This window comes from Salvia splendens, chromosome 2 (genome assembly GCF_004379255.2).
Source record: "Salvia splendens isolate huo1 chromosome 2, SspV2, whole genome shotgun sequence".
NCBI classification, from domain to species: Eukaryota; Viridiplantae; Streptophyta; class Magnoliopsida; order Lamiales; family Lamiaceae; genus Salvia; species Salvia splendens.
In genome coordinates, this window is record NC_056033.1 from 3178073 (window position 1) to 3188106 (window position 10034).

Below are 10034 nucleotides of genomic sequence, written 5' to 3' on the forward strand. Positions count from 1 at the left end.
CCGACGTGGCTGAAACAGTATCATAAATAATGGCAAGCGGATTTATTAAAGTGACATGTTCCGTTGTGTATATAATTACCTAACTAATGTATTTAGTTAACAATAGAAAATAGATATGGGTGCGGGTCCCACACACCTCCAGAGAGTTGGCCAATCTTCTCCATCGCAATAATTTAGGATTTATAGTAGTAATAGTATGATTGTTTTCTTACAAAATTCTTTAGATAAACTCAACTTATAAGATGGATAATTGAAAGTTAAACGAATTAAGTCGAATTATATGAATTAAGTCGAATGATCTTATCCTTGAATGTTTGAGTATGAGTGTTAAGTCGAATTATCTTATCCTTGAATGTTTGAGTATGCGTGTGTAGGGATGTATTAATATGTGATGGAGTACGTATTAAACAAGCCCAACAGCAGTAAAGCCCAAGACAGAGTATCAGTCCGGCGTGACTAAAGAGTTCAGTTCGGCACAACCAAAGAGTTCGGCCCCAGCCTACAGCTCGGTGAAAGCCAACTCATCCAGCTTTGCTCTCAGGTCGGCATCAAGCTCTACTCTCAGATCGGCAAAAGCTGCTCGGCAATAATTCAGCAGTTCGGTCTCAGTATTCGACCGAACTAGGAGATAGTGGACTCATGCAAGATTTCCACCTCCACTACACCGACGATCTATTTAGTGGTGTCAAGCAGTCATTAACTCATGCAGGATAGTGGACCCATGCAAGGTCGCCACGATCTCCACGACATCCACTACCTAATAAATGCTGCATGCCACGATCTTGGTTCACTGTATAAATAGAACCTAGGTCAGATAGATAAGGGCTTCTGTTAACTTCTGTTAAGCTCTCTAGAGAGAAAATAGCAAATAGCAAGTCTGTATTGTTAGCTGTAAAAAACAGATCAAGCAATACAACTCTGCCCTCTTTTCTTCCCGTGGACGTAGATTTACCTCAGTAAATCGAACCACGTAAATCTCTGTGGGTTGATCTTCCTTTATTTTTACGTGCATTCATCACCATCAAAAATTCGCCGATTCATCACTGGCGCCGTCTGTGGGAAGCAGAGAACCAAATTTGTGATAAAGCGAATTTTTGACCCTTTTTCCACCCCAAAAAAAAAAAAAAAATGCATACCAGATCACATACCACCCGTAATACCGTTCGCGATAACCGTGAGGAAGCTAGTCCAGCTCGCAGGTCTGAAAAACGGCCTCGGGAGACATCTACCTCCGGTTCTCACGAAGGAGGAACAAGCCACTCCAGGAGTCATCGCACCGAGTCTTCCCAGCAGCCCGATTTAAATGAAGCTGTCAAGCTGTTCTTGGCCGAGAAGCAGGAGGAGTTCTTAACCTTCCTGCAGAAGAGCCAACAGCCGGAGAAGACAACGGCGGATTCTCCCTCCTCATCCAGACATGAAAGTCACTACCGCAGTAGTGACGTGTCTTCCAGGAGAAAGAATCCTCAATCCCGACATGTTCCAGTTCCTCCTCGGTACCGGAACCACAGGAGAACTCCATCTCCTCCGTACCGAAGAGATGTCGGGTTCGCCATGTACGGAGCATTAAAGACTCCGTTCTCGGACGACATCACCCGAACTCCTTTGCCGCGGAACTACCGGACACCGTCAATGACTTATGACGGGCTAGAGGATCCTCATGACTTCTTGGGACGCTATCAATATAATATGGCGAACCAGGGTCTCAATGAGGTCCATATGTGCAAGCTGTTCCCCGAGCTGCTCATCGGGAACGCCAGAAGGTGGTTCGACAGCCTTCCTCAAGGCAGCATTAGATCCTACCGGGATCTAATGGATGCTTTCCACAGGAGGTTCTTTCAGAAAGCAGAAGCCCGGATCACTTCGGCTCAGCTGCTTTCTATACGTCAAGGTCGCGACGAAAAGATCAGCGATTTCCTGACGAGATTCCATAAGGAATGCCTACAAGTAGATAATCTCAATGATCTACTTGTCATTTCGGCATTCCAAAATGGAATCCTGCCCGGAGCTCTCTACAGAAAGCTCGTGGAGTGCGGTCCGCAAACAGCTCAAGAAATGTGGGACATTGCGGACCAGTTTTCCCGTGCGGATGAGGCAGACCGTCGAAAACGGTCTTTAGACAGCTCATCCCGAGGAGACGAAAAGAAGCCCGATCATAGCGATCAGAGGTTTCCTCGCCGAACTCCTTTTGAAAGAATTCAAAGGGCACCGGTACAAGGCAGATTGGGACCACGTCTCAATCCTGAGAAGCCGCCCGCTCAGTTCGTACCCTTAAACAAGTCAAGAGCGGAAATTTTCGAACTACATTCCGATATGTTCGAAAAACCAAGGCGGATGACGAAATCGGCCGCGCGCCGACCTCAGGATCAATTTTGCTCCTTCCATCAAACCCACGGTCACGATACCGAGGAGTGCCGAGATTTGGCTGCAGGTATTGATGTTCTTGTGAAAACAGGAACGTTAAAAAAATACCAAAGCAAGCAGCCGAAAAAGAACAAAAGGCAGAGAGGTGCGAACTGCAATCCTCAGGATCCGAAAAGGCATGAGGATCCCGAAGACGACGACGAGCCGCAATACGATGGAGTAATCCTGACTATTGATGCTCTCCCTGCCGGGAAGACTAAGTCGTCCCTAAAAGCAGAACGCAGAGTTTCCAATCAAGAGGAGCCAACACATAAAAGGCTGAAGAAAGACGAAGTGATTACATTTTCAGATGCCGATCCCGTCCCAGCCATCTCTCCTCACCAAGACGCTATTGTCATTCAAGCCGGAGTGGCAAACAAATTGATCCACAGAGTATTTGTGGATACAGGAGCGTCAGTCAGCATTCTTTTTAAAGAATGTTTCGATAAAATGGAAGTGGATCCAGCTCGGCTCAGTCCGGCTCCACTTCCTCTGAAAAGTTTCGCCCAGGAGGACACCCGCCCTGAAGGTATTATCAGCCTTCCGATCACGGTGGGAAAAGCGCCTACAAGCTCCAATACGATGATCGAGTTCTTTGTGGTGAAAGCTCGGTCCCCGTACAACATCATCCTGGGGAGAGACTGGCTCAACACAGTTCGGGCCGTTTGCTCTACTTATCACCTCACCATCAAGATCCCTACTAAAGGAGGGATAGCGGTCATCCGAGGTGACCAAAAGAGAGCAAAGGAATGTCTACAAATTGAGCTTAGAAGTGCCGAGCAGTCAGATCGGCACCATCAAGCATAGCAATCACAGCAGCCGGAGTCAGAGGCGATGACCAAAGCCATACCGGAGCCGAACTCGATGACAGTTCAGCTGTACGAAGACGATCCATCCAGAACGGTTAAGATCGGCTTCGCGGGAACGCCCCTACTTCGGGAAAAAACCATCCAGCTCCTCAAGGAGTATAAAGACGTCTTTGCATGGTCTCCGTTGGACATGACCGGAGTGCCCCCCGAGGTAATCACTCATCGGTTAAATATTGATCCTTCGGTCCGGCCGATAAAACAGAAGCAAAGACTCTTTGCGGCAGAACGAAGTCAAGTCATCCATGACGAAGTCCGTCAATTATTAAAGGCGGATGTGTTATTCGAAGTGAAGTATCCTTCGTGGGTGGCCAATCCTGTTATGATCATGAAAAAGGAAGGAGGATGGCGGATGTGCATAGATTTCACCGATCTAAACAAGCACTGTCCTAAAGATTGCTATCCCCTTCCGAGTATAGATAAAAAAGTAGAAGCTTTGATCGGCTTCGAAATTTTCTGTTTTCTTGATTTATACAAAGGATATCACCAAGTATTGATGGATGAGAGTGACGCTCCGAAAACAGCTTTCATTACCGATTTCGGCATTTTCGCTTATAAAAAGATGCCATTCGGTTTAAAGAATGCCGGAGCAACTTATCAAAGGATGGTAGACAAGCTTTTTCGGCACCTAATCGGAAAACAGGTTGAAGTGTATGTCGACGACATAGTTGTCAAAAGCAAAAGCACTTCGGAGTACGAAGACAACCTCAAATCCACTCTCAACGTGCTCCGAAAAGCCAACCTCAAACTCAACCCCCAAAAATGTACCTTTTTGGTAGATTCGGGAAAGTTTCTAGGTTGTTTGGTTTCAAAGGACGGACTCAAGGCAAACCCCTCAAAAGTTCAAGTCGTTCAGAACATGGCAATGCCGAAGTCCATGCATGACGTGCAAAGGCTAACTGGATGTCTAGCCGCACTGAATCGATTCCTTTCCCAAGCAGCCGAAAAGCAACTGCCGTTCTTCAAGGTGTTGAAAAAGGCACCCAAGTTCGAGTGGGGAGCCGAGCAGAAAAAGGCCTTTGACGAGCTCAAAAGTTATCTAGCCGAGCTTCCTATTCTCTCTGCTCCAACCGAAGCCGAAGTAATATTCTTATACTTAGCGGCATCAGATCAAACCATCAGCGCGGTGCTTGTACGAGAAGAAGGCCTAAAGCAATTTCCCATCTACTTTACAAGCCGAGCATTAAGAGGTCCAGAAACAAGGTATCAACCTCTAGAAAAAATTGCTCTGGCGTTAGTAAATGCAGCAAGGAGACTGCGGCCATACTTCTATGCTCACAAGGTATGCGTCTTAACCGATCTGCCTCTTCGGCAAGTTTTGACCAAGCCAGAAGCATCAGGCAGAATCGCCAAATGGGCCATAGAGCTGGGAGAACACTCAATCGAGTACCTACCTCGGAAAGCCATCAAGGGACAAGCCTTGGCAGATTTTCTTACAGAAGCCAAGTTCGATCAAGCAATCCCTGTCATTGCCGAACAGAAAAAGTCTGCCAATGCCGAACTAGCACAGCCCTTGGAATCCGAAGTAGAGCCGCCAGACTGCTGGAGCGGATTCGTAGATGGAGCTTCAAACAAGATGGGAAGTGGAGCTGGTATTTTACTCGTCGCTCCCGACGGACACGAGGTAACCTACTCACTTCGGTTCCTATTCTCCACTACTAATAATGAAGCTGAGTACGAAGCCCTCCTGGCCGGACTCCAGTTAGCGCAAAGTCTGCTCGTCAAATCTCTCAAAGTCCATTGTGATTCACAAGTCATAGTAAATCACATGTTGGGTACAAGTGAAGCTCGTGACGAGAGAATGAAGAAGTATTTGGACAAAGCGCAAAGCATCAGCCGAAGTTTCTCCTATTTTCGGATAATCCGCGTTCCCAGAGCGGAAAATAGCCGAGCAGATACCTTAAGTAAGTTGGCCTCAGATCCGAGCTCAAAGGCGGAAGAATTAATGCATCGAAGCATTGATGAAGCCGAGGTACATTCAGTGTCCAGCTCGCCGAACTGGATGACGCCAATCTTGCAGTATCTGGATCAAGGACAATTGCCCGAGGATAAGAGAGAAGCTCGGAAGATCATGTGCCGAGCACTCCGGTACGAACTTCATGAAGGAGTCCTCTTTAGAAAGTCTTACCTCTAGCCGTTATTGCGGTGCGTAGGACCAGAAGAGACGGACTACATCCTCAGAGAAGTTCATGAAGGATCGTGTGGCAGCCACATCGGAGCTAGAGCTTTAGCTAAAAAAGTTCTAAGATGGGGATATTACTGGCCAACCTTGGTACAAGAAGCAGTGCAGCTCGTCAAGACATGCCCGAAGTGCCAAATCCATGCAAATATCCCAAGGATGCCGCAGACCGATCTATCCACTATGCAAAGCCCTTGGCCTTTCATGCAATGGGGCATAGACATAGTGGGACCACTTCCTCAAGCTCCTCGGCAAATGAAATTCCTAATCGTTGCCGTGGACTACTTCACGAAGTGGGTGGAAGCTGAACCATTAGCTGCGATAACGAGCTCAAAGGCATTGGACTTCGTCTGGAAGAACATAGTGTGCCGATTTGGCATACCCCACATCCTCATCTCGGATAACGGGACTCAGTTCACCGACAAGACGTTCAAGAATTGGTGCCAAGAGCTGAATATTCAACAGCGGTTCACTTCAGTCTATCATCCACAAGCAAACGGACAAACGGAGGTAACAAATCGTATCCTGGTGAAAGGGTTAAAAGCTCGGTTAGAACAAGCCAAAGGACAATGGGTAGAAAATCTCCCTCAAGTCCTATGGTCCTACCGAACTACACCCACAACCTCCAACGGTGAAACTCCGTATAGCCTTGTGTACGGCACTGAAGCCGTAATTCCGGTGGAGATCGGCGTACCCAGTCCCCGAACTCTAAATTTCTCCTCAGAAATGAATGACGACGGACTGAGAGCTGAGCTAGATCTTGCCGAAGAAAGAAGAGAATTGGCATGCATAAAAGCAGCCAAGTACAAGGAGCAAGTAGCCCGGTATTACAACCAAAGGGTGAAGAAGCTGCAATTTCAAGTGGGAGATCTCGTCCTGAGAAACAACGAAGTAAGCCGAGCAGAAAAGCTGGGCAAGCTCGAACCCACATGGGAAGGTCCGTATCGGGTGTCAGAAGTCCTCGGCAAAGGGTCTTACAAATTGGCTCACATGTCAGGAGAACAGGTACCCCGAACATGGCACATTTCCAACCTCAAGAAGTTTCATTTGTAAGAGACAGTCCGGTCAGTCAGTCTTGAGTCCTGTCCGGTCAATGTGCTTTATTTGGTTTGCTTGATCTTTGTTTCTCTATGTGCTTTTTATTTGCCTCTATGCGTTTTGTCTATGTGTTTTGTCTGTCTCTGTGCGTGTCGTCTCTTACAAATGTTACTGAGGTATCTTGTTCTTCGAAGGCTGATCCCCTTCTTAGAACATATACAAGCCCACGATTGTGAGTCAAAGCTTCTACAGAAGATACAGGACCACAATTCAGCTTAAACAAGCAGTTCGTCTGAAACGAGCTGCATTAAGCCAACGATTGTGAAGTTCAAGCTTCTACAGAAGATACAAGACCACAATTCAGCTTAAGAATCAAGCACTTCGTCTGAAACGAACTGCAACAAAAGTCTGATTCTCGCGATAAAACTTGCCTGAATTAGGACTAGGGAAAGTCCGATCCACGCGATAAAACTCGCCGAATTAGGACAAGGGAAAGTTCGATCCCCAAATTAGGACAACGGAAAGTTCGATCCGAGCGATAAAACTCGCCAAATTAGGACACAAACCAAGTCCGGTCAAAGAAGAGTTCACTTCATCAGACCGAGGACAAAAATCAACTTACCCCGTACCTTTATCCAGAATGCCGAAGTGATTCACTTCACTTTTCGGGGGGGGTAGTGATGGAGTACGTATTAAACAAGCCCAACAGCAGTAAAGCCCAAGACAGAGTATCAGTCCGGCGTGACTAAAGAGTTCAGTTCGGCACAACCAAAGAGTTCGGCCCCAGCCTACAGCTCGGTGAAAGCCAACTCATCCAGCTTTGCTCTCAGGTCGGCATCAAGCTCTACTCTCAGATCGGCAAAAGCTGCTCGGCAATAATTCAGCAGTTCGGTCTCAGTATTCGACCGAACTAGGAGATAGTGGACTCATGCAAGATTTCCACCTCCACTACACCGACGATCTATTTAGTGGTGTCAAGCAGTCATTAACTCATGAAGGATAGTGGACCCATGCAAGGTCGCCACGATCTCCACGACATCCACTACCTAATAAATGCTGCATGCCACGATCTTGGTTCACTGTATAAATAGAACCTAGGTCAGATAGATAAGGGCTTCTGTTAACTTCTGTTAAGCTCTCTAGAGAGAAAATAGCAAATAGCAAGTCTGTATTGTTAGCTGTAGAAAACAGATCAAGCAATACAACTCTGCCCTCTTTTCTTCCCGTGGACGTAGATTTACCTCAGTAAATCGAACCACGTAAATCTCTGTGGGTTGATCTTCCTTTATTTTTACGTGCATTCATCACCATCAAAAATTCGCCGATTCATCAATATGAAAACTCATTTTATTATAATACCATATTACTCTTATTATTTCAGGCATTTAGATTTGAAGATCGTGTGATTTTCAAGCTGTTATGTGGCAGCCCATTTTAATTAAATTGAAACATAAAAAAACGTTAAAGGTTAAAATTGACATTCTTTATTTTTAGTTTTTTATCACATTGCAGTGATACTCAATGCATATTGCAGTGTTATGCGCCTGCAACATTCGTAATAGTTTTTTACGTTACCAGATTGCAGTATTACTCTATGAATATTGTAGTGTTATTAAGTAGTAATTGCAGTTTACATATTACTTTATTGTACTTAATTTAAATTTTTTTTTGAATGGGCTAAAATACCCACGCTTGCAATATCCAGCACATAAGACTACAATCCGAACTCTATTTCATCAATTCAATCTTAGGCGTCCATCTTATAGATCTAAGGGCTAGAATTAGTGTTATGGTGTAACTGTATTCAGGGTGGTACCCTACTGCTTCTATGAGTGTGTATTGTCAAAAGATTAACAATTTTAAAGTTATACTAATGATTAGGAAAATAAAATTTCAATGTATGTTGTTAATGTACATGTGTGTTATGGTTCTTTACTCTTTTGAGATGTGAGAAACATGAATGGCAATTTATAGGCCATCTTTAATGTAAACTAAAACTCAAAATGAAATATTTCCTCCATTCTAATTAAGTTGATTTAAAAATTTTGGGTATGAGAATTAAGAAATTTTGTTGGAAAATGTGAGAGAGAAATAAAGTAAGAAAGATAAAGAGAGATTAAGTATGTAATAGAAAAGAATAAAATTGATTGGATATTTTTTTTATTTGAATATCTCAACTTAATTGCGACATCCTAAAAAGAAATACAACTCAACTTAGTTGGGATGGAGGGCGTAGTTCATTAGCTCTAATGGTACTGTAAAATCAATCTCATTTAGGTTTTGAGCAAAATATACTTATATTTGTGTTTACACTGAAACAACCCGAAATCACTTTTCTAAATTTTGTGAGTATAAAAAAAGTAATGGACATATAATACTCTTCAGTCACATCTCAAGTGATTGACTGATTTTCGGCACATGTTTTAGTAAAATGATAATAATAAATAGTTAAAGTGGAGATAAAGTAAAATAAGAGAGATAAATAGTAAAAGTGGAGAGAAAATAAGTAAGAGAGAGAATAATGTATAAGAGACTCTTCTATAGTATTCGTTCTTACTTTACTGTATCTATACTTTAATTATTTATTATCATATACTCAAAATAACGGCAAAAAGAAATCAATTACTTGAGCTGAGACGAAGGGAATATTCTTTTACGTCTAATTTAGTATCAATGCTTGGGAAAAAATTACTACTCCATCTGTCTCACTCAAGATGTCTACATTCTTTATTGACACCATATTTTAGAAGGAGTTGTTAGATGAAGTAAGTAGAGAGAAACAAAGTAGTTGAATATTTTAATAATGATAGAGAGATTTGTTACTAAATATAAAAAGTGAATATCTTGAATGAGACAAACTAAGAGCATCCACAATGGCACCCGTCCCGGCGGACGTCCGGCCGGCGTGCTGGAGTTCCGCGCGGGACGTCCGCCATTGTGCAGCGGTGACGCGGATACGGACGTCCGCTGCGGACAATGGAGTTCAACGGCGTTCCCGGGACGTCCGTCGCGACGTCCTTACGGACGTCCGCCATTGCGTTGACTCCACGGACGTCCGCGCGGACATCCTGATTATTTTATTTATTTTTTCAAAAATTCTATAAATACGCTCGTTGAACTTCGTTTCATTCGCACCACTTGTATTAACGAGGGTAGTGGCGGCGGGGAATCTGAGGAGTGAGATGACGGTTTTTTTAACTATGTAATTTTTTTAATAATTATGTATGTTTTTTTACTATGTATGTTTTTTTAAATAAAGTGGTTGCAATTTCTCTGTATTTGTGTCGAAATTTTAATTCCGTAAATTGTTTAATTCTGTAAATTTCTTTAATTGATGAATTTGTGAATTTTTATTATTGTGGGAAGTCCGTCGGGATGTCCGCCACTGTGCAGTGGGATGTCCTTATGACGTGGCAGTGCAGTGGGAAGTCCTTATGACGTGGCAGGAGGTGTTTTTGGGATGTACGCGGGGATGTCCGCCGGGACATCTGCACCACTGTGGATGCTCTAAAAAGGAAAATGCGAACATTTTAAGTGGGACAAATGGAGTA